This window comes from Macrobrachium nipponense, chromosome 31 (assembly GCF_015104395.2).
Source record: "Macrobrachium nipponense isolate FS-2020 chromosome 31, ASM1510439v2, whole genome shotgun sequence".
In the NCBI taxonomy this organism is placed as follows: domain Eukaryota; kingdom Metazoa; phylum Arthropoda; class Malacostraca; order Decapoda; family Palaemonidae; genus Macrobrachium; species Macrobrachium nipponense.
Genome location: NC_061093.1, coordinates 6,526,938 through 6,552,889, shown reverse-complemented (window position 1 = coordinate 6,552,889; position 25,952 = coordinate 6,526,938).

The following is a 25,952-nucleotide window of genomic DNA, read 5'->3' as shown; positions in this document are numbered from 1 at the left end:
TTCACCATCGCTTCTGGGAAGAGGTCCGCTCCCCAGATGCTTGACGTAAGCAACTTATTCGGCTCGTGCCGAATTGTTGCTTCTTGTAGGACATGTTTCCTACAATTCGTCCTAGCAGTGGCGAACTCAAACATATCCGACTGCACCGTTTGAGTCAAAGATTTGGTTAAGAAGCTTAAAAGAGTGGCTCCGACCCATAGGCAATGGTAGCCACCTCGGTCATAGCCATGGAATTAATAGACCTGGCTAACCGCGATTTGGCATCGAATTCCGCCTGAATAAGGCTATACTGGAAGCCTAGGTAGCTTCTCACCAAACTGCTCCATAGCACAGTCTGGTTTGAGTTTTGCCAGCTGAGAAGGTGTTAAAGGGTAAATCTTCCCACATTCACCGGCTGAAGGAAGTAAAGGAGACGTAGGATCTGCTTCCCTTCAGCTGAGGCATGGAATCCCCTTCTGGGCTGCTGGAAATGGTGGTTGTCGCGATCTTTGTCAAGAAAGGGAGCGGGGTACTCTCTTCCATCGTAAAGATCACGTAAACGGACTCTTAAAAGGTGGATTTTCGTGTTGGAACAATCCATGTCCTCTAGACACCCTGAGCCATTCTCTCTGAGCCTGGTCTCGTGAATAGAGGACTGTCTCTTTTGGTACCTTATCGTCCCGAGTCATGGCTGAGGCGGTGAGCCTGGCGTAGCCGATGAACGGAGGCTGAAGGTCTTCCGGGTAGAACTCGAAGTCTTCAATCCTCCGATGTTGTCCATTCATTCGGGATAGAGATAAGCCCGTCATTGGTTGGAAGGGGGCGTATGACGCATACTCTCCAAGGGTTGTTGGCATTGAGAACGGAGGTAGAGAGTCATACGGGGGTAATTGGGCTCCCCCTGTGCTGAAAGGTGGAGAACGAGGCTAGTGGAGCTTGGCTCAGTCCGGCTATAATGTTGTCCTGAGAGGTGATCCTATCAGACAACCGGGAGATCATTTGTTCCATGCTGTTTTTTCAGAGAACCAACCAGAAGATCGCCCACTTGTCTGCAAAACGACCAGCGTTGGAGTCCAAAGACAGGAGCTTGTTGCTGCGGAGGTGGAAGGGTGGCTCTGAACCGGAACCAAAGGTAGCGGAACTGACGATAACTCCGCTGGAGTATGAGATCTCTCCCTGGAGGATTTACTCTAGAGGGAACCTTAGAGCCGGACCCAGAAGCTTTAGATCTCTCCTGCTCCGGGGATTTCTAGCCGGAGGACAGGGGAGGTTACGAGAAGAAGATGACGCCGACGCCGTCTTTTTAGACGACGACGACGTCTTCGTCAAGGTTTTCACTGCTTGACCTTTGACCTTGGGTCTAACGGAAGCGTCAGGAGAAGTATATAGTTCATTACCTGTAAAGCCTTGGAAGGATGGAGAGGTTGCAGGGGTAGAAGATCCAGTTGCACCCAAGGGCATCCCTTGGGTGTCCAACGTACCTACCTCGACCAACAGGTCGTTCTACAACCTACCATAGGTTCAACATTATATCGAGCGTCGCGACTTCCGAGGAGATGTCCTGGCCTTGGTCCGTCAACGAGGCAGCCAGCTGTTGCTGGATGAAAGCGATAGTCGGGGCCGCCTCTGCTGGGTCGAACGTAGCCTGTAGCCTTGCCTCCGGGGAAGATTACCGTACCGCCAACTTCTTCTCAAGAATGTAGGGCATACCCTTGGCGGCGTTCTTTCCCAAAACCACCGACCCAGGCCGCAGGGTTTGCCAGTGCGGTATCCCTCACAGCCGGAGCCTGGTAAGAGGGTAGGGTATTTTAAGATTAGATTTTAAGATTAACTTAAAACAAAACCAATTTAAAAGCTTAACTTAAAATTATAGGGGTACAAAACCCCATGAATTTTATCTTAAGTTAGGGAGATTAATGTAAAAAACTTAAGCACTATAACAAATGAGGACCAGTTAACGGAGTTGGAATACTTACCCCGTCTAAGAGCTGGCTCACCAGATCATAACAGATGGTACACGTCTCGTGGTACCAGACCTGGATGTCCCGTGCGGAGTCGCGCATGGAGCATGGACCGGCAAACTTCATGTCCACATGGGTCTTGAAGTGTGGCGGCGCATCCCGGATGCTCACAGTTGTGGTCTGTAAGTGAAAAGACACATGAGTATCTTAAAGACTATCACTTACAGGCTAAAGGACAGAAGAACTCCGTTGCATGCCGGAGCTCGGAAAAAATTTGGGCATAACCCCTCCCTTATCGCCTGAATAGGCTATAACCCCGGAGAGATCGGTGAGACAGGTAAGGGATGGGGGATGGTTTAAGGTAGCTTAAGATAAACTTACTAGTTTAACATAATAGATCTTAAAACCTATAAAACTCGAACGTACCGGACTAAGTCCAGTGCGTGGCGGAGTGTCGGTAACTCAGCGAGACGGAGTGGTTAGAAGGGACCAACTGTATGCCCCGGTCCATCCTGCTGGGTGGACTAGCATCTTTCCGCTGGATGCCAGGTCTCCGGTAGTAAAGGAGCCCTAGTAAGGTGGGAAAGAGCGAGAGGACATACAGACTCGGGCTAGCAATGGAGCGACGGAGAGAGTAGCAACGGAGGGGGGAAAGGCCAGTCCCCCCCCACCTTACCATCCGGCCGGACCGAGAAGCCGGAGAGGTCGAGTCCAGTCTGGGTCTGTCCCGTCCCTCTACTCCCTCCGCCTGGGGGGAGAGAGGGAGGGCAGGATCGGTATGCGGAGCGAGCATGGGCAGACCGACCCCCCACCCCCCCACCCCCCCCCGATCTTATGGAAGAGCGGGAGGGGGGGAAGGTGACTGGACAGGCGTCTGGCTGCCCGTGATCACGTAGTGACCACGGGGCGGTAAGTACAAAACAATGGACAACAAAGCCTAGAAACATAACCAGCTGATCAGAGAGATGCTATCGGGAAGCAACCGAACTGAAGAGCGGTAGCATAATCGGCCCTGATGGGCCACAACTAGGCTAAGAGCAAAGCCCAGAACGCCTAACTTAAACCTGAACAAATATCATATAAAATAATTCAAATGAATAATTATGAAAGAAAGAAAACAAAATAGTAGGAGAAAAAATCCAGGAGTGTACGACTAACCCGAAGGAAAGTCTACCACTCAAGCTAGCCGAGGCCGATACTAAGAGCCGTGGCTAGGGTCTGGATGGAAGGAGCCTACATAAGGTAAAAGACATGCATGCATGACAAAACCGTGTAGACCGTACCCTAAACAAAGCGGATGATTAAAACAGAGCGTACTTAAGTAAGGGGATGTTCTGGGTATGGGCGACCAAGAACGAACCCACCACGAGGCAGAACCATGCTGCCATGCTTCCGACCTAGAGTTCGTATTTATACCTAAAAAACGAAATACGGGCTCAGGGCCGGAAAAACCAATAGCAATAAAACACTGTGTACTTAACTTAGCTGCTGCGATGGCTGCACGCTCCATGATAAAGAAATCCAAAGGAAAGGGCACAAAAAACACAGAGTAAAAAAGGGGCACGTGTGTATCGTGTGCGCTAACTGAAAAGGATGGCCACCAGAGGCGCAGCAGTCGGGAGCATGGGATGGAGTAGTAGTAGTTGCTGCCCACTCTGTGGGTCGGCTCTCCTCTTGGGGGGATTTTGTAGTGGGAGAATTCTATTGGCATTTGGCTCGTGGTAGTGGTCTCACTCGCCATAGTGTTCATACCGACACCCTCTTGGAGGGTGAGCGAGTCAGTTTGTACTGACCTTTTTCTTTATTTATTTATTCTCTGGTATGTGTTAGTACATTTACCCTAGAAATAATAGATTAAAGGATATTTCGCGCAGCGACACGAGCTGAGCCCAGAAAAAGGATACTTGATCCCCTTCAGGGAAAATCCTCCCTTGACGACAACTCCAAGGGAGTTGACCGCAAGATACTCGGATCCGGTCCGAAAGCTTGCTATGTTGCAAGCAGTGGAACAGATGATTTCCAAGGAAGCGGTAGAACTGGTTCAAGATCTCCAGTCTCCAGGATTCTACAATCGGCTATTCCTGGTACCGAAAGCATCGGGGGGATGGAGACCGGTTCTAGACGTCAGTGCCCTGAATTTCTTTGTATTGAAGAAGAAATTTTCAATGGAGACGTCTTCCTCTGCTCTATCTGCTCTTCGTCCAGGGGACTGGACCTTCAGGATGCGTATTTCCATGTGCCAATTCATCCGGCAGCAAGGAAGTATCTGAGGTTCATGTTCCAAGGGAAAGTGTTCCAGTTCCGAGCGATGTGCTTCGGACTTTCGACTGCCCCACAAGTCTTTACGGACATCATGAAGAATGTAGCTTATTGGCTACATCTGGAAGGGATCAGGATCTCGTTATATCTGGACGATTGGCTAATAAGAGCCCAATCGGAGAAAAAAATGTCTGGAGGACCTATTAGTTACTCTAAAGTTGACAAAGTCCTTAGGACTTTTAGTAAATCACGAGAAATCCATGCTGACTCCCCAGCAGAGTATTGTCTATCTGGGGATTCAGATGGATTCTCGGGATTTTCTAGCGTATCCTTCGCAGGAAAGGAGAGAACGCTGCTTAGAAAAGGTGTCAGTCTTCTTAAGGAAAGAACATTGTTCCGCGAGGGAATGGATGAGCTTACTGGGGACCCTCTCCTCGATGGAACAGTTCGTTTCCTTAGGAAGACTTCACCTACGACCCCTTCAATTTATCTGAAGAGAAGTGGGATTGGAATCCAACAATCTAGGAGATACATTTCCAATCTCGAAAGGGATCAAGGAGAATATCCGTTGGTGGTTAGATCCACAGAAACTAAGCAAGGGAATCTCCCTTCGCTTACAGAACCCTCGCCTAGCGTTGTTTGCAGACGCCTCAGATTCAGGGTGGGGAGCGACCCTAGGTTCGCAAGAAGTGTCAGGCACTTGGAAGGAGAACAAGTTGTCCTGGCACATAAACAAGAAAAGAGCTAACAGCCATTCATCTAGCTTTGGTTCATTTCGAGGAACAGGTCTCAGGTCTGGGGATTCAGATTCACTCGGACAACACAACAGCCCTCGCTTATATAAAGAAACAAGGGGGGACGCATTCCTTTTCCCTGTACGAATCAGCAAAGGATCTGCTGATTTGGGCACAAGAAAGGAAGATCTCTCTCCTCACAAGGTTTGTGCAGGGAGAGAAAAATGTCCGGGCAGATCTGTTAAGCAGAAAAGAACAAGTCCTACCCACGGAATGGACTCTCAATCCTCAGATTTGCCAACAACTTTGGCATCTGTGGGGAAGGCCCAATATAGACCTGTCGCGACCAACAAGAATCACAGATTAGAAACCTATTGCTCCCCACCGATCTCGGATCCTCAAGCAGTAGCAGTAGACAGCTTTCTGATAGATTGGACGGGCTTGGACGCATACGCCCTTCCTCCTTTCAAGATAGTAGGAGAAGTATTGAGGAAGTTCGCTTGCTCGGAAGGAACAAGAATGACCCTCATCGCTCCCTTTCTGGCCGGCTCTCGATTGGTTCACAGAGGTACTGGAGTGGTTAGTGGATTTTCCAAGATCGCTTCCACTAAGGAACGATCTTCTCAAACAACCCCACTTCGACAGGTTTCACAAAAACCTCCCCGCTCTAAGTCTGACCGCCTTCAGACTGTCGAAGGACTTGTCAGAGCAAGGGGCTTTTCACGAGAAGTGGCGAAGAAGGCTATTGTAAGAGCCAGAAGAGTCTCCACTTCTAAAGTATATCAGTCGAAGTGGGAGTTGTTTAGAAGATGGTGTAAGGGAAAGAAAATATCCTCCTCCAGTACCTCTGTAACTGAAATCGCAGATTTTCTCCTATATTTGAGAAAGACTGTAACCTGGCAGTTTCAACAGTGAAGGGTTACAGAAGTATGCTGGCCTCAGTTTTTCGACATAGAGGAATAGATCTGACAAATAATAAAGATCTTCATGACCTTATAAGGTCTTTTGAGACCACGAAAGAACATGTAATCAAGAAGCCTAGCTGGAAACTTGGATGTGGTCCTCAAGTTTCCTAATGTCGGAAAAATTTGTACCGTCTCACCGCAGCTTCGTTTAGAGGACTTAACGAGAAAGTCATTATTCCTTTTTGCGTTAGCAACAGCCAAGAGAATTAGCGAGTTGCAAGCTTTGGAAGGTAAAGTGGGGTTTAAGAAGGATTCAGCGATTTGCTCCTTTAAACCATTTTTTCTAGCGAAAAATGAAAATCCCTCAAAGCCTTGGCCAAGAAGCTTTGAGATAAAAGGACTATCTTCATTAACAGGGAGAGAAGCTAGAAAGGACTTTGTGTCCAGTCAGGGCACTCAAGTTCTACCTGGAGAAGAAGAAGTTGCTGAAAGGTACAGAAGAAAGTCTTTGGTGCTCTGTAAGAGATCCGAAAAGAGCGATTTCTAAGAACGCCCTTACATACTTCATAAAAAGATGTAATAAGGGAAGCTCACCTTAAGTGCGAAGAAGAGCATCTCAAGGTTCTCAGAGTGAGAGCTCATGAAGTGAGAGCCATAGCTACGTCTATGGCATTTCACAAAACATGGTCGCTTCAGGCTCTTATAGAGTCGACATTTTGGAGATGTAATTCGGTGTTCGCCTCGAATTACCTAAGAGACGTTAAAATTTCGTACGAAAAGTGCTTTGCTCTGGGAGCGTATGTTTCGGCGAATTCAGTGCTGGGAGAAGGGGCTGAGGCTAATCCTTCCTATTTAGTTTAAGGCTTAATTTACTGTTTATTGGTGGTTGTTTTTTTTTGGTTAATTGTCAGAGGGAATAGGGAACCTCTTACAATTCATAGATTGTAACAATACTAACATGGTCAGGTGATCGGGATTGGCTTCAGTGCTCTTTGTGATTGTTTAATAACCTTAACTCTGTCATGTAAGAGGGCGAGTCTCCATTGATATGACAAAAGGTCAAGGCTCTACCATGTAAGTGGGTCAGCCCCCATTGGTACGATCCAGTATAGGCTCTGTCGCGTAAGCGGCTAGCCCCCATTGACACGATCCAAAGAGTTATTCAACCATAGGATTCAATTCATTCCTCGTTGAAACTCTTGAGGCAAGCAGACTCATCGACAGTAGTCATGAAGTCTTCAGCCCAATAAGGTAGGAACTATGGATTATGTTATCCAAGAACATAGGTTGTTTTTCCCTGTTTTTTTAATGTATTTAGTTTAAGTATTATTTTGTTTTTAGCTGTCTCGCCCGCCACCAAGGGTGCCAATCAGCTAAGTATATATCTGCTGGGTAAGTTACTTGTACAAAAATGTAATTGTTAAGATACAATAAAGTTTTGTACATACTTACCTGGCAGATATATACGATTAATGGCCCACCCAGCCTCCCCTCAGGAGACAGGTGGAAGAGAAATTATGGCTTAGAAAACGGGAATAGTTCCAGACCCCGCCACCCAGCGGCGGGAATGGTGGATCACCTGACCTACCTGTCGCGTGTGCCGCGAGTTTTGAAATTCTGTCGGGACGACCGAGTCTATAGCTAAGTATATATCTGCCAGGTAAGTATGTACAAAACTTTATTGTATCTTAACAATATCATTTTGTATTAGACTATATCTACATTTTGTATTTTGACCAAGAAGCTTATTACATATCCATCACAATAGTTCCTCAGATGATGCTTGAGACATACGGATGTAATTGATAAAGGTCTTGCCATCCTGTTTTAGATCCTCAAATAATGTGCAAATGCACCTAATGTATCTTGCTGTTCATTCAAAGAGTGCACCCATTGGATTTCGGTATTGTCTCTCTTTTTCTGCCGTAAATATGCTCAATAAATGCACAATGTACTATCTTATCCATTGTGGTTGACTGTACAACCCCCCACAGACTATAAACAAATCTCCCACCATAGACAGTATTTGAACAAGTCACAAATGTTCATTCTGCATAATGAAGCTGTGTGCGGCAACATTTAAAAATCCACTGCAGTATCTGCCAACAAAGTACTGTACAAATTTCATTAATGAGGAATTCATGTTAAGTCCTTTTTTTGCATATACCAGGAATAAGGCAGTTGTAAGGAACACATTATGAGTTTATGTGTATGATGCTCAAGTTTTATGTTTTTACATATGTAACTTACCATGCTACATATCGCTGCAAGCTTCCTACCACGGCAGTCAAAAATTCAAATTTTGTGGTGACACCACCATCGCTAGTGTGAATAGGACTCGCCCACTTTCAGGATTAGGTACAAAAGACTCAAAAAGATTCAATTCATTTTTTGCTGGCTCCTGACTAACATTGGTGGTTTTTGGCGGTCATCTTCATCATTCTCTTGGATATTTTCCAGTAGTACTTGGTGACATACTCAGTTAATTTTGTGGTGATTTAGCATAATTAGCTATTGCTTTAGCTTTCATTATGTCAGACTCATACTCTTCTAGCATTAGATATTGTGTAGAAGGTTGAAAGACTAGGTTGAAAAAATTGTCTTATGGTTCACACACCAAGTGTGTTAAGTGCATGGGGCAGGAATGTTCAAAAGAGCTAACATGTCCAGAATGTAAGGAATGGGATTAAAGTATAAATGGAAAGCTTTAAAACCACACCTTAATAAGCTTAGTAGAGATAGGAAGAGGAAATAGAAAGTAGGACTTCTCCTAAATTAGTTGAGGATTTGTCTGCTCCTTCTCAACCTCCTATCATGTCCCTGATCCTTAGCCCTCCTACACCTTTACCTCAAACTACAATTCCAGGTTCTCGTGCTTCTAATCCTGACAACATTGCCAATCTCAAGTCAAAGTTTGAAAAAAAAAAAAAAAATTTCATTTTCTTGTGAATGCTGTAATGGAGTTCGGCACCTCTTTCAGGTCTTTTGTGGAGAGGTCGTCTCTCAGTTCTTCAAGTGTTAATGCAGTGCCTTGTGATAATGTTGTGCTTCCTGAGAAGGTGGCTGTTTGTCCCACCGGTGCTCCTAGATGAAGGCCCCTGTTCCGCTCTCCTGCACCAGTGGAGAAGACATACTGGAAGTTCAAGGGAGGCTGGTGGGGTTTCCCCATGGACAGTTGGCCCTCCATCGAGCCTGTTGATCATTCTTAGGTGTCAGCAGAGCGCCATTGGAAAGGTGTCTTTTTTTTAGTGTGAAGCATTTGTCGTCAGATTCAGTGGACTCTTCTCTAGACAGATGTCATTGTCATCAAGCTTCAGTATCTCAGCCTCTGAAGAGACATGAGACGTCATTGTCATCGAGCTTCAGTCTCTCGGCCCCTGACGAGACATGCTGCCACTGCTGACAGTTCTCCTCTGCCTGTTAAGAAGTACAGGGAGATCAGCAACAGCCCTCAGCCTTCTTGTAGCTTGGAGGTTTATCCTTCAGCGCCTAAGTCAGCTCATCATCCTTGGACTTGGGATAGCCCAACATCTTTCACTGATCTCGAGCGTGTTCTGTCTCAGAAGTGCCCTTATGTCTCTGTTAAGCATGCATCTTTAGCAGCTGAAGCTTCCTCCATCTCCGAGCACCCATCTCCCTCAGGACATTTAGCGCCCACTTCTGTTTGCCTGTCTGCCTCTTTGGACCGCGGCGCCCGCTTTGTTTCGCTCAGTGCCTGCTACAGGGCACTTGGCACCAGTGGCAGGATGCTCGGCACCAGTTTTAGTACTCCAACTGCCTGCTTCCCCTTCCTCTGCTCAGGAAGATTCTTCGTTAGTGCCCATTATGTAAATGCCAACAACCTTCAGCCATGGAGAATAAAGACAATTTGTTGTCCCTGATTTCTTCAGAAGAGGACGAATTGGATCAAGAGGCAGACCCTTTCTAGGCTTGAAGTTTTCCCATCGAACTTCCTTGACTTTTTTGAGCCTGCTACTGTGGTTTCTTCAGCCTCTACTTTCCTCATGGGAAAGTGGACTCCTGAAAGTGTCGGACTCCCCAAGATGGTTCTCTCCTGTTCAAAGAGAGTACTTTGAGAGGTTGAAGAGTGGTTGGCTGGTAAAAGGGAGCAAGGAAAAGCTTCATTTGCATTTCCACCTTCAAAATTCCTCAAGAAGCAATACAGGTTCTATGCCACTGGAGAAGTGCCTTACTTGGGATTATCTGCTGCCTCCCAGGAGGACTTCTCCTGGTAAGTGGATGCTTCGAGGCGTTCAGTATTTGTGTATGCTAAAATCTTGTCCCCTGAACTGGACCACCTAGTGAAGAACTTGTTTAAAGTCCTGGAAATTTTTAGCTTTCTCGACTGGACCATAGGCACATTGGTAAGAAAAATTGAGGACTGCTCTGATCTTGCAGAAGACCTTGCTTTAGATTGGCTTGGAGTATTGTTCTGTGCGGACAAGGCAGTTAGGGATGATTCCTATGAACTGGCTTCCTATCTCTCGGTGAGGATATTGAAGAAGAGAGAGCTCTGGTGCTCATTTACAACTTAAGGGGTCACCACTACCCAGAAATTTGCAATTTTATTCTCACCATTAGATAAGGCCCATCTGTTTCCTCATGCTTCTGTAATTAAGCCTTTCTCACCTTTACAATTGCAGCCCTTTTGAGGGGGAAGATCAAAGCTACAGTCTTGACCAAGGACTAACTTGCAACCTCCCTTTAGATCAATCCAGGAAGTGCTCATCAAGCCAGGCCCTAAGAAATGATCCACAAGTCCTCTGTGCCCTAGTTGGTGCTAGGCTCCTTCATTTTCGGAGGGAATGGAGCCACAGAGGGGTGGAACCCTGAGTAGTCCAGGTATTGAGAGAGAGGTATTCAGTTCCTCTCAAAAAGAAGTTGCTGTTATCTACCTCTCTCCCAAGAGGTAGAAGCTCTTATTCACAAAGGAGCAGTGGAAGAGGTGTTAGACCACAGCTCAGAAGGGTTTAACAACTGGCTCTTCATAGTCCCCAAGTCATTGGGGGCTGAAGGCCAGTCCTGGATGCCATTATCTTAAATTTCTTAATTGTAAAGACAAAATTTCATATGGAGACCAGCACCTCAGTCATGTTTTCTCTACATCAGGGCAACTGAAAAGTAACTCTGGATATAGCGGATGTGTATTTCCACACCCCCATTCATCCAGTCTAGAAAATTACGAGGATTCTGGCCCCTCTTGGGAAATGGCTACACTTCAATATCAATGTGTACCTATACTACTACCTTGATGACTGGCTCCTCCACACACCTTCAGAAATACAGTGCTTGGAGGACTTAAGGAAACTTTTTCTATTGACTCAAGAACTGGGAATCTTGATGAACATCAACAAGTCCCAATTAATCCTGACACAGATCCAGACAGTCTGGGAGTTCCTCACCTTAAAGACCTGTTCAGCAGTCCAGTGGATGAGTCTGCTAAGAACACTATCCTCTGTACTAGAGACTTTCGTGAAGCTCGGCAGGCTTCATATGCATCTGCTTTAGTTTTACCTAAAGGTAATGTGGTGCAGGAAAACTCAAAATTCAACTGGACTCCTCTGTCTTCCCCACATCTCTTGGAGATGGTTTTCCACAGAAAGACATCAGGAAGGGAAGTCTCTTCTGCCTCTGAACTCAGACCTGAAATTTTATTCATATGCTTTAGATCTGGGTTGGGGCACCCTCCTAGGAAGTCAGAAGGTGTTGGAAAAATGGGTGGTATAGCAGAGAGATCTTCACATCAATGTGAAGGATTATTGGCAATTTTTCTCGGCCTTCAACACCTCTCTAGTCTAGTCTCTGGGAGAATCGTAGCAGTTTATGCTGTCAACACAACAGCCCTGTCTTATATCCACAAACAGGGAGGCATGCATTCATTCAAACTTTACCAAACAGCAAAGGACCTCCTTGTCTGGGCAGAACAAAATCAAGTAACGATTCTCACTCGTTTTGCTCAGGGTAGGCTAAATATTTTAGCAGACGAATTGAGCAGAGGCAATCAAGTCCCTCTAACAGAATGGACATTGGATCTTCAAGTGTGCTTTGATCTTTGGAGACTTTGGAGCAAACCATCAGTAGATCTTTGCGATGGCAAGGAACCACAGTCTTCTGATCTTTGCTCTCTAGTCCCAGATCTGCTCACATTGGTGATGGATGCCATGCTGCTAGATTGGAAAGGACTGGACATCTATGCATTCCCACCCTTTGCAATGATGAGAGAAGTGATCAACAAATTCTCCACACATCAGAAGGTTTCCAGACTCTAGTTGCCCCATTCTGGCCGAGAAAGGAATAGTTCCCAGACCTATTGTGACTGTTAGTGGATTTCCCAAGGCTTCTTCCACATAAACAGTCACTACTCAAACAATGACACTTTTACAGGTTCCACCAAGGATTATCTGCTCTGGCACTGACAGGATTTACTGTCAGATGCCTCATCAGAGCAAAAGGCTTTTTGAAGCAAGCTGCCGAAGCCATTGCTTAATGTCAATGATCTTTGTCTAGCAGGCCCTACCAATCAAAGTAGGCTGTATTCAGAAGTTGATGCAGACAGAATAACATCTCTTCTTCTGAGACTTCTGTAGCCCAAATTGCAGATATTCTGCTGTTTCTGAAGACATCTAGAAACCTGTTCCCCGCTACCATAAAAGGATGTTAGTCAATGCTCAGCTCTATTCACACAAAGAGAAGATCTGCATTCTAACCAAGACATTAGCAACCTGATTAAATCATTCAAGACATCCAAACCAGAGAAAAGGGGAGTAGTCTTATGGAATTTGGATGTTGTACTGAAGTGGCTCTCAGGCCCCATCTTCAAACTGCTCCACTCAGTATTACTTAAGAATCTTACCAAGAAGACACTCTTCCTGGTAGCGCTGGCTACAACCAAACAGGTCCGTGAATTACAGGTGATAGACAAGAGAATAGGGTTCTCCCAGGGAGACCCTGTCTGTTCCCCTTCCCTCGGATTTCTCACCAAGAACGAGGATGTTTCCACGCCTTGGCCTTGTACGTTCACCATCAAGAACCTCATGGACATCCTCGGTCTCGAGGAGGAAGAGAGACTATTATGCCCGGTAAGAGCATTAAGGTACTACTGCCTGCAAAAAGCAGTAAAGATTAGAGGGCCTGCGAAAATCTCTGGTGCTCTGTGAAATCCCCTTCATGTCCAATGTCTAAGAATGCAATTTCCTTCTTTTTGAGGTCTGATCATTGAGGCACACTCTCAGCTTCAGGAGGATGTTCTGCCCTCCAATAAAGCTAAAGCGCATGAAGTTAGAGCGGTCACCACTTTGCTCGCCTTTAGACAATTTGTGGCTAGAGATGCTAATGCAGTCTGCATTTTGGAAATGTAGGTTAGTGTTTGCAGTACACTATCTGAAATAAATTGAAACTGTCTTTGAGAATTGTGGTACACTGGGTCCTTTATCAGTGGCTGGCATGGTGTTAGGAGAGGAAGCATAGGGTCTGCATCTGTCCCCCTGCTATCCTCTAGCCTTGGTTGAAGGTGTCGAGGTGTTTTTGGGGGGAAGCATGGGAGTTCTGGATACCCAGAGTACCCTCCAGTTTTTAATGGTAGGGTGGTATTTGGTTTTTTAGTGTAAGTGATAGCATTTTTTTTATCTGATCTATGCCCAGGGTTAGGACACCCCCTTTTTAATCTTCGTGAATCATCTGGTGAACTTCCATGACTGTGGAGCTCGCACTGAGTAGGGGCGATCATTGGCCAAAACTACCACGCCTTCTACAGTTTAAGGGAGCGCCGACCAGAGGCAGTAATCCTCAGCAGCGCTGTCTTACCAGGTAAGGTACAAATAACCTATGTCTTAATGCTTGCAGACTGTCTCTTTTAAGTCATTTCTTATTTTTTGATGCCTTAAATTTAGATTATGTCCATGATTCCCAATATGTAATTGGTTGGTAAGTCACATATGTAAAAATAAATTTTTTTTTATAAAATAAGATTGTACATATACTTACCAAGTAATTACATAATTGAAGCCCTTCCCTTCTCCCCACAGATGGACATGGCAGACCAAACAAATTGGAACTCTGCAGTTTTGTACCTATCGTTCCCAAAAGTGGCCAGGTCCTATTCACCCACACTAGCGATGGTGGCGCCACCACAAGATTTGAATTTTGACTGCTGTCGTAGGAATCTTGCAGCTATATGTAATTACTTGGTAAGTATATGTAAAATTATATTTTATCATAAAAATGTCATATTCATTTCCAAAAATTGTTAATAATTACAATAAGCACTTTCTCTTTTAATATTTCAGGTTGTCTTAGGCATTGAGAGTGAAACAAAACTCCGTAATCTTTCAGAAAAATTAAAGGAAGCTGTTGTTGATCACAAACTGTGGATAGAACAACCTGAGGATATTCCAACGTGCTTGGTAACAAAACCTTATCCTAAAGAGGAAATCAGTCATTTATTTAAAAAGCTGAAACTTCTTAAATCTGATTCTTCAAGTTCATGTGATGCTGCACAGAACTGAGAGATATATATTATGTAATAAAAGTTTTCATATTTATATTTGTGTTGCTTCTAGAAAAGTTTGTAGCTCTGTGAATAGGACAAGTGTCTTAAATATTGCAATTTATAGCTAATTCTCATAGTTGTTATGCATGGTGATATCACCTTCAAATGGCTGTTTGACCTTTTGCCTACCTGTCTTGTTACTAGAAATACACAAAATATTGTTTGATTTGGAATCTCTCTTGACATCTCATGATAGGGATGAATCAATGCATCATCATAATATACTGTGTTTTTATAATACAAAACAAGTTTGTTCCTACAAATTATATAAGCCATCTTATATAGGAATATTTTTATGTGTAGGCTAGTTCGGTTGTTAGGACCGTTAACAGGGTAGTTAAAAGTAAGTGTGCATATTTTTTTGTTGGGGGGAAAGTCCCCACCATTTATCTGACTGATCCTGTGCTATTTTCTTTGGCTGTTGTGACATTAACATTTTCTTGCACTGCAATACTAACATTGGGTTTTTGAGACTGGCTTTCATCCTTGGTGATCTATTTCTAGTGGGTTGTATAAATGTACTTTACTTATTATGTCTGTTCTTTAGTCTATGAAAGTGACTGAGTGTAGGTTAGATTAGAAGAGAAAACAGTTCTGGTTATGGTTGTGTGGCAGGTTCATAGGCCCCTGTGTTTTGATCTACATGTGTATTGTAGCTTTAACAAGGGTCAGGATTGTACCAAGGAGCTTTCCTGTCAGGTATGCAAAGAATGGTGCTTTGCTCAGTGGCTTAGTGTAGTTCCAACCAGATGAGAAACGAGATGCCTTCTGCGTTGAAGTGAGATGCTCGTCTTCACTCTGAATAGCTCTTCAGCTGCCTTACTCTGAGTATGTCCCATTCTTCTTTGGTAGCTTTATCTGTTGAAATCTCTTCATTCCTTGAAGAGCATTTCTTGTCCTGGCTTGGAACTGTCCTGTGGCTTATGTGAGAGAAACTTCTTGTAGGACTGCTGGAGGGATCAGCAAAACAATCAGGAAGTTTTTGGTAGGAGTGAATTAGGGAAAGGCAGCCATCTTGTATGACTGTTGTTGTAGGAGAGATGTCTCCTTGGTTGGAGCCACTCTTCATCAGTGTGGACTTATTCTTCCCTTACCAGAATAAGCTCTTCAGTCTCTGTGTATTCTTCCCTTACCAGAATAAGCTCTTCAGTCTCTGTGGTGATGGGCTACCATGCAGCTCTTTCCAAAGTCATCAGCCTCTCATGCTTTTCATGCTCATGAGGAGCGTCAGTCTTGCCTACCCTTTGAAGAGTGGGTTGTGTCTTTTGTTTTCAATAGTGTATCTCAAGTACCCGTGATTAGCTTCATTCCTCATGTGAAGGAGAAACTTATTATTTGCTCTAGTACAGAACAAGTGCGTGTGTAGATGTCAGACTACCTTTTCCTCATACTTGAGGGGTGTAATTAGTTCTGGGGCACTTCCTTCTTGGGATTTGTGGTGTCTGCTCCATTGGACTGTTAAGTATCTTGCCTAAAATATTGTTAAAGGCATGGCCCACAGATGTAAAAGCTAGAGAATGTCAGAGGTGAAACTTGAATGCGTACTCTTTTTACAAAGACAATGTTAATAAATCATGATTATTATAAATTTCATATTCCTTTTTGGGTATTAATAAACCAAAACTATGTTATTTATCATAAATGAAGATCCCTTTGCTCAAAGAACGTAGCCTGGGGTACTGTGCCACGTGTGCATCAGGCAAGATGGGGGCGTTCTTTACTACGCACCCTTCCCTCTCTGTCTTCACTAACTATGCTAATATTGCGTATACATGATATTCTGTAATCATATTAGAGCGAATTTTCTTCGTCTGTATGTTAGCGAGATGTTTTGCTTGTCTTTTCCTCATTGGCATGATGAAATTCTTGCTGAAACAAAGATAAACATATGTAAAAGCAAGCGAATGTCTGAGGTGAAACTCAAATGTGTACAATACATGAGGTTTCTGCTCGCACTGAAGGGTGGTAAGCTGACTCCCTTCCCTCCTGCAACTCATGGAATCTACAGATGCCATTGTTCACAATTTCTTTGACAATAATTATAAAAATTTACGATAACAGGAGAAATGTTGCATTTTCTTGTATGGATCAATGTTTTTGGCTTATTGAGTTACGTTTACTAATTACCCTGTAACTATGAAAGTAAGAGGAATTTTTACTAAATATTTTGAATACATATTCTCCATTGCCATGCGAAGCTCCATGAATTTTTTTATGACTGCAATTTTCACCCTATACCCCCATATATAAAGGTACCGCCCGGCCGCATATTTCCCAAGTCTGGAAGAGTTTAGGGATGGGGAAAATTAGGACTAATCAAAGAGCATGGCGCTGATCCATGACATCACAAGCCACGCCTTTTAGCTCCCTCCTCAGTCGTATATCCATTACTGCTGCAAGTCATGATGCTGAAGAAATACTTTCTTCTCAATTTCAGTTTACGGCTTGTATGAATTATACATTTTAGTTAAATATATCTAAACATAATGCAGCACTAATTTAACTACAATATATTTTTCAAATGAGACATACCGTGAAATATATGCATTATTGGCTTCTCCTTCTTGGTTAATAATATTTTCACATCGTGAATTTCTAATTATATACTTGAAAATGCATGTCTAAAGCCATATATAGAGTTGCGATAACTCATGGGATGAATCAAATAATATACAAGATGGTAAAAATTATGGTATGTGACCTGTTTGTAGGGGAAAATAGAGAGAGGGAGTAGGCTTACACTACGGATTTCTATGGACAACACTATTTTGTAGTAAAGCACATGACGGGGCATTGTATAAAAGCGATATACTGGTCATTACTAGGCCACGATCAGAGCTAAAGTGCCCTAAAGGAAACCTAAGGTGTTGTTGTTTTGGTGATCTAAGTTAGCCTACTGTAACCAATTATAGTTACGTGACAAACTCATCCTGTCAGTAGCTAATCTGAAAACAGTTGTTTTTCAAGGTGTACTTGATAAGTTGTAATAAAAAATTGACTTTTTGAGGTGGATTTCATTTTCATAAACCCTTCCAGATGTCCTTACCTGAATGGTCCATGTCATTCTTTGTGTACAAACATATAAAAGGTTTTTATTGAAAATTTTTTGCTTTTGATTTTTACTTTTCATACATTGTGTACAAACAAATAAAAAGTGATATTAAAATTCAGTATTGAATATTTTTAGCAAGCTCTTATGCGATTTTTGCTTAAAATTCATTGTGTACAAAGAAAACACTGATTATTTAATTTATGTAATATTCTTAGCAAAGCTTTCGTACTTGTCATTCATTGTGTGCAAAGAATCAAAATGAGTATTTCATTATTATGTAATACTTTTAGCAATATAGGAGTACAGAATACTGCCTATTTACAGTTACAGTAGTCTTTTTACTAAGCTGAACTAGATCAGAATTGATGCATAAATCTATTAGAACTGCGATTTTCTTTAAAGTAAATATGGATGACACTTCTTTTCCAATTCTTTTAACAGAAAATTTTAGGAAAATATTCAGCATGTATTATTTATAAAGCCAAGGATAATGGTAGTATATGAATATACTACTATTTTCATCCAAGCTCACACTCAATGGCCAAATGTATGCCTAAATTAGTGCATAAATATTTTTTTTTTCTACATATAGATTTTTGGCATTATGCCAAGCACTGGGGCAACTAAGGCCAGGCCATTCAGCGCTGAAACGGAAATTGACAGTAAAATGTTTGAAAGGTGTTACAGGAGGAAAACCTCAAAGAAGTTGCACTATGAAGCATAAGATGGAAGAAAAAAAATATGAACGGAGGTAACAGTAAAATGATTGAAAGTAGTTGCAGCTAGGTGCCGAAGGGACGCTGCAAAGAACCTTAAGAAATGCCTACATTGCACCAAATGGGGTGTACTGACGGCACTATCCCCCTTCAGAGTTCATAAATTTGTCATCAAAACTGTATCCTCCACATTTCTTATAAGCATAAGGCAATCATTATTATAGTTCTGTACATAATACCGTTTTATAGCCTGAAACAACAGGCAGTAACCCCCAAAAAACGTTCCATGCTCCATGCTTTTAGAATCGTCCCCTTCAAAGTCCAAGATTCTTTATGGGAGTCGAAGTGCCGCCGCAAAGTTCTTGGCCTCCTCTCTGTAGTATGTGAGGCTAATTACAGATCATATACCATCATTTTTACCATACCATCAATTTTACCATCTTGTATATTGTTTGATTTATCCCATGTGTTATCGAAACTTTATAAATGGCATTAAATACACATTTTTAAGTATATAATTTAGTAACTTGCGATGATAATATTATTTATGCAGTAAATATTGACTTTGTTAGCAGGAATTAAGAGGCACTGAGCACTGTTAGCAGGAATTAAGAGGCACTGAGCACTATTACCAAGAGGGAGAAGCCTGTAACGCTTAATATATTTCACAGTGTATCTCATTTGAAGAATATAATTGTTTGTTGAAATAGTGTTGCATTATGTTTAGATATATCTGACTAAAATGTATAGGTCATATAAGCCGTAAAGTGTGAAATGGGAACATTTTTCTTCGGCATTGTGACTGGCAATGGCCATGAGACCGAATGTAGCTAAAAGGCGTGGCTTGTGACGTCATGGATCAGCTCCACGCGCTTTGATTGGTCCTAATTTTCCCCATCCCTAAACTCTTCCAGACTTGGGAAATATGCCGGCCGGCCCCCTTAATTACCACTCTAGGGATTTTATTCCATTCATTTGCTTTAACAGACATATGCACTTACATATGCTAATAGACATATGAATGCACGCACACTAATAGACGTACAAATGTACACATGCCAGTCTCTTTTTTATTCCGATGTACGTGCGTTTTCCATTTCATGTGAACCCACTTAACCTCTGCCTTAACCTCTGATGTGACAGTCATGTGATTCCGAACTAACCAGGTCATTTGCGCTCCTGCAGTCTTGCCACTGCAGCTGGTAATATTATGATGCATAAGGTTGTCTCGTCTGTTCCAATGTTTGTAAGTTTTCTAAACAATTGATAGTACTGTTTTTTGCATTCCATTCTTGTTCACGTCACTCGTTATCGACTTGATTTTCACTTATTATATATAATGCCTTATATATATATATATATATATATATATATATATATATATATATATATATATATATATCCATATAAATACACACACACACACACACAAACACACACACACACACATATATATATATATATATAGTATATATATATATATATATATATATATATATATATATATATACATACATACATACATACATATTCATTACATTATATATATATGTATATATATATATATATATAACTATATATATAATAATATATATATATATATATATATATATATATAGATGATATATATATGTATATATATATATTATATATATATATATATATATATACCTATATATCTATATATATATATATATATATATATATGTATGTATATATATATATATATATATATATATGTATATATATATGATATAATATATATATATATATATATATATATATATATATATATCCATATAGTATATATATGTAAAGTTATGGCATGTTAAAACACAGTTAACAGCACTGAATAAAGGGAAGAGGGTGATAATTATCCAATTAATTACATCATCATGGCTGTTAAAATGAAAAATAAAATTCCTAGTAAAATTGAAAAAAACAAAACTAAAAATTAAACAACTTGTTCCGTCGTTGAACACTCATACGTCCTCCTCCCCTCTGCATTTGTCTTGACTTGTGTTGTTTACGTATTTGTGTTTTTATGTTTACGTTTAGTTTAACGCTGTCACTCCTTTAGGTCGGTCCTTAACCTCTTGTTCTGTAACTCTGTCCACTGCTGCCTTCAATTTTTGTTGACTATATGTTCATCTATCTTTCATTTTAATGTATGTCCTATTTAGAATATAATTCCATTAATTTTAATGTGTATATTTTGTACACTTTGTAAGAATAATGTTTAGCTTTTACATTTCTGATTCTGAATTGTTAATTATTACTTTTGTTTTTTAAAATTTTACTAGGAATTTTTTTTTTTTTTAACAGCCCTGATGATGTAATTAATTGGATGATTACGAAACGTCAGAATAAAAATAGCCTGTACGTCTGTGTGTCCTCTTCCCTTTATTGATGATTGTGTATAGTAATATATATATATTTATATATAATATAATATTATATAATATATATATAGATATATAATATATATATATTTATTTAATAGTATCTATATGATATACTATATATATATATATTATATAATTATATAATATATATATATATAAGTAATGTATGTAGTATGTATGGCAATCCCTGGGTTCTGTTCCCAATGGCATGACGATAACTGTAAATTGCCAAAAAATGAAAATTGGCGCTTATCTGTGTATATAAATAAAGGCAAAATCCATGAAGAAGAGCAAAACAATGGAGTACCACTGCAAGACCTTTTGACTCTCGCCCTTTACTAAGCAGACTGATATAAATATGAAAGTAAGTTTACAAAAAATAGCTCATATAAATGACAGATAAGGATTATAAAGGGAAACATGTACCTGGAATCCAACACACCTGAAGAATTAGTAGACCTACCATCAGAGGATGTTCAATTTAAGAGGTTTACAAAAGATTAAGTCCAACTGATTGGAAGCAGGGAGAAGACAATTGAAAAATTATACTTGGTGGTGACTGACCAATAATTCTCATTTTAATAATAAACGATAATTTTTTTTCGCAAAGTGAACATTTTCATAGATATATTTAACATATAGATACAAAGAAAATATGTATAATGTAACTAATTTGTAATTAAGTCAGTGATTTTATCATTAAGGTGATTCTTAAACATTTTACTTATACGTACAAGAGTCCAAATAATACAATCCAGTGCTAAGGTTAAAATTACAACTGGAAATAAGTCGTATTATGGTGATTCTAAAAGATTTCATGAAAAGACATCTTGTGATCAAGCAATTACTGAACTGCCAGTTTATCCTGTGCATTGGATGTTCGCCCAGTTTTGACAGAATACTTATGCTGTTTCATTCTTACTTCGAAATCCTTGCTAAATTGGTTGATATAAAACGATGGGCAGACCAAACATGGAATTTTATATATTTTGTTATTGCTTTCCTTAGGGCCATTTTTTATTAGCATTCCTTTTAGTGTGTTAGGATAAGAAAAAATAAAGTTGACCTTAAAAGATTTTAACAGTGATGACTTAGTTAGTTTTGATGATTGTACTCCTTTTTTTTTTATTATTAAAGTCCCTATAGATTCTATTTCTGGGCCTAACCTGTGTCGCTCCGTGAAATAGTTCCTTTAGCACTCGTTTCTAAGGTATAAATATTGCTAAGTATACCAGAGAAAAAAACTATATGGTTATGCCAGAGGTTCCTGGCTCGCTCACCCTTATTTAAGGGTGTCGGTATGGTAACTGGGGCGTGTGAAACCACTATCAGAGGTCCCCTGCCATTGAGTCTCTTCCTTTCTCAATATCCCTCGTCTACAGAGGAGCCGCTCCAGGCCATCTACCGCCCGCCACTGCTACAACTAGCGTCTTGTTTACCATTCCTTTCGATAGCACTGCTAACTTTGCACGTGTTGCTTTACGCTGTGTTATTTTTGTGAATATTCCCTTACTTCATCATGTCTGAACGTCAGAAAGCTCCTGCATCTAAGTTGAGTACTGCAATTAATGTTTGATCATGTTTTAAGGTAGCGATGGGCGATTTAACTTGTTTAATTTGGTTATATGTAGGAGCGGGAGCCAGCATGGCGCTGCTCCCTGGCAGCTATTTCGCGCATCGCCACCCGCGTATATTTACGCCCATGTCGGCACCCATACTAGTTGGAGTTGCCTACCTTTGATAATTAGCAGTTCCTCAGATGTTTTTTGTAGATGTTTTACAATTTTAATCCTGACGTTAATTTCTTGTCCGATTGCGGGGGATACTAGCCTACCGACCGAGCCGCATTCTCTCAGAAGGTAGCCTAGACCTGGTAGCCCTATGATACATCTGTTAGGTTGGTCTTCCAACCGTTAAATAATTAGAAGGTGTATTATATGCTACTTAGTATATCAGTCTCTTTGATAAGAGATGTCCTTGTCTATATACAGAAGAGCCTTGGCCCTTCCGTAGCCTATTCATGGCGGTCCATGAGCCACCCTGGTCTTCCTGGCTGTATCGGTTATAGATTTCGATTTGGCGAGCTAGGCTAGCTGCTCAGAGCCTTCCTGACCAACCTGTTCGGATCGTTTTGATTGCGAAGGTTAGGCCAGCCACTCGAGAGGACTCATAGCTTTCTCTCTCTCTCTCTTCATTTTTCCTTTCTACGTCTCCCCTGCATCAGGACTGTATATATATAGACATATATATGTAATTTATTAATATCCGATTGATACGGATATTGTTTTATGTTGTGCGTTTTGCATGTGTTAGTAGACCTATAGGCCTACTACTCCTGTTCAGTTGGGCATTGACCTACCGCGTGGTGGTACACCTGGCTGGTAAGGTCTCCACCTGATCGCATGTGGGCCACCCCTCTAGTTGACCTCCCTCCCCCTGCACCCACCTCAGTGGGGGAACGCAGCTCGCCTCACGCTACTCTAGTAGCCGACCCGAGCCTCTCGCTTAAGGGGGGCGGGGTAGGGAGTATGGGAGGGGGGTGCCCGCTCGGGCGAGCCTTGGTTGGCCACCTGGCTCGTCGGGACGGTGCGCTCTCCGGGCCACTACAGCCACGTCCCCTATCCGCAGTCCTACTTCACCAGACCTATCCTCCCGGCCCGGCGGTACCGGGACTCCGGCTCCAAGGTATTGGCTATACGAATAGGTATTGGCTATACGAATAGCTATGATCCTTTACTCGACCAGACTCAGGCTAAGGTTTTACCGATTTCCCTGATCTGTTCTTACGAAGCCGGAGCCGGGGTAGAATAGCTAGGTGTAAGAGGACTTGATGCTGGTAACGATCCACCATAGTTGGAACAGTTAGTTACGCGCATGTATTAGTTATGTCTAGTAAGATATCTTATCTTATTATATACTTCAGGCTCGTTTACTACGGTGGATAACCTACTCCGCCGGGTATTCAGAACCGAGGTACCATGTTATCACTAGCTCCCTCGCCTTGTTTGACCTTCTTGGTTTGTCACATCCATCCTGCACCCTGCTGGAAGGGGAAAAATAGGCTTGAGACTCAATCCTAGTTGACTAGATTGAACGTCTCCGGTGCCAACGGAGTCAGGCCAGGTCTTCCTTACCCTGCCCCGTTCCATCAGGTCTATACCTTTACTTTCATGTCAAGAACAACAACTAGTCCTCGGAACTGGTGAGAAACAAGGATGCATGAAATTTTACTAGTAAAGAAGGGATGCCCCACCGGATACGTCTCCGGTGGGTCTAAACAGTGATACTCATGTATCATTCAACTTACAGATGGTGCGTTGCCTGGAGACGGGGTGTACCGCCGTTCTCCAAGAGCCCTGGGGGCACGTGGTGTGCCGGACCCATGCCAGATGTGCGGTACAGGTGGGATCTCTGCTGGTGTGGCACCATGAGGGGTGCGAGGTCTGCTACGGACTGGTGAATGAAATCACCTCCGAGTCGGTACGTACCACCCTTAAAAACGATACAATGAGAATCAAATTGAATAAATTCTTATTGGTACATACTAGACTAAGGATGCGGCGAGGGCTCCTCTGAAAGCCTGGGTTGGTGGCTTTGGCCGTAATGTAAAGGCCAAACAGCCCTACATGCTGTCCGAGGAGATGGCCTCGCTCATCTACCCCGGAGCAAAGAAGTCGGCAGCTGTAGAGGTGGAGGTAGCGGCCCCCATCATCGCCAGGATCCAGGCGGAGACCATGCCCTTACCGGAGGACAATTTCGGCGAGGAGGTGTTAGGAGAAGTAGCGGCCTTGGATTTGGAACGGGAGCCCATGGTTGTTGACAACCAGGGTGAAGGTAAGAATGTTGTCAAGGCAGGTAGTTTTGGGGCTCCAGGCTTGCCCTTTAGCCCATCTCATTCTTCTGTAACTACTACTTCTTCTTTCCAGGGATTCACCGGTAAGCTCCAGTCTGTTAGACACAAGGCGAGCTCGGTGATCCCTAAGGTGAAAAATCCTTCCACCTCTAAGGCTATTAAGAAGTCCTTGCCAAAACCAAGGTCCGGATCTATCCGCACCAGTACGCCATCGGCTCCCCATCCCGGTGCGGACTCGGCAAATGCTACTCCCCCTCCACAGGGGTCGAGAGCGAGAGGTCCAAAAGCTAGGGCCCAGGAACCTAGCTTTGACCCGGCGGTGTTCTCCTCGATCATGATGGAGCAGGTAGGGAACTTGGTTAAGACCAAGTTCCAGGAGATTTTCTCCCAGCTATCCTCCACTCTCGAGGCATCAGGACAGTCCATCCAATCCCTAACGGAGAGGATGATGACTCAGGAGACCCTAGTGGCTGGTATCCGTGAAAATATGGCAACAGGACAACCTCAGTCCAGGCAGGCTACTCAACCCCTGTCGATGCCGGACCCCTCAAAGCTGCCCCAATTTAAAAACAATAACCCCTGGAGGCCAGCAGCATACACTCTGTTCGCGGATGGTATGCTTACCATTGAGGGATGCGGGGCTCGAAGACTGGAGGACTTTGAGTTCTACCCGCGTGATCTCCAGTTCCCATTCATGGGGTATGCCCGTCTGATGGATGAGGCAATGGTAAGGGAAGATAAGGTTCCGAAGGAGACCGTTATCTTCTCCAGGGACCAAGCCCAACAAGCATGGGTCCGGAGCTTGACGGAGTGGCAATGTGTCAACACTAAGTTAACAGCCCACAAGAGCCCATTTACCATCTTTGTAGTGGGTGATAACACCCCTACCCCATGCCTCTCCAAAGTGGCTGAGCTGACACTACAGGCAGCCACGGAGGATAAACCCATGCCGCAACTCCGGGAAACAGATTTGCCTTCCCTTCTGCTCCCCGGAGGCACAGAGTGTTGGGTAGACGCTCTGGTCGCCTTTATGGTGGGTAAGCTCGCCTCGGACTGCGGAACTACGTTGTTCAGCGAGCAGCTTCCCAGGCTTCCAGACTCTCTAGTCAAAGTCGAGTATGACGCGAGGTGTAGACTGAGCAGGTCTCTCAACTCCGCCACCATGATAGAGATGACATCGTTGATATATGCGGACGAGCCACTGTTTAAAGTCCTAACGAAGTCATTCCTTCACACAATACAATGTGATCTATATGACTTCGCAGTGGCTAGGCGGAACTGCAGGAAGCACGTCCTGGCGGACGCTTCCATACGCCACGAGCCCAACAAGCTCATTAAATCATCGATCTGGGGAGCAAACCTCTTCCTCGACTCTTATCGTCAACGAAGTCCTCGGGGAAGCAGCTAGGGTGAACCAGAGTCTGAGAATTCGCTGGGGACTCATCTCTAAAAGGAAACCTGAGTCCGCCGGAACACACCCTAGGGGCAGGAAGAAGTTGAGGAATTACCAACCCTTCCAGTCATCTGAGCCACAAACAGT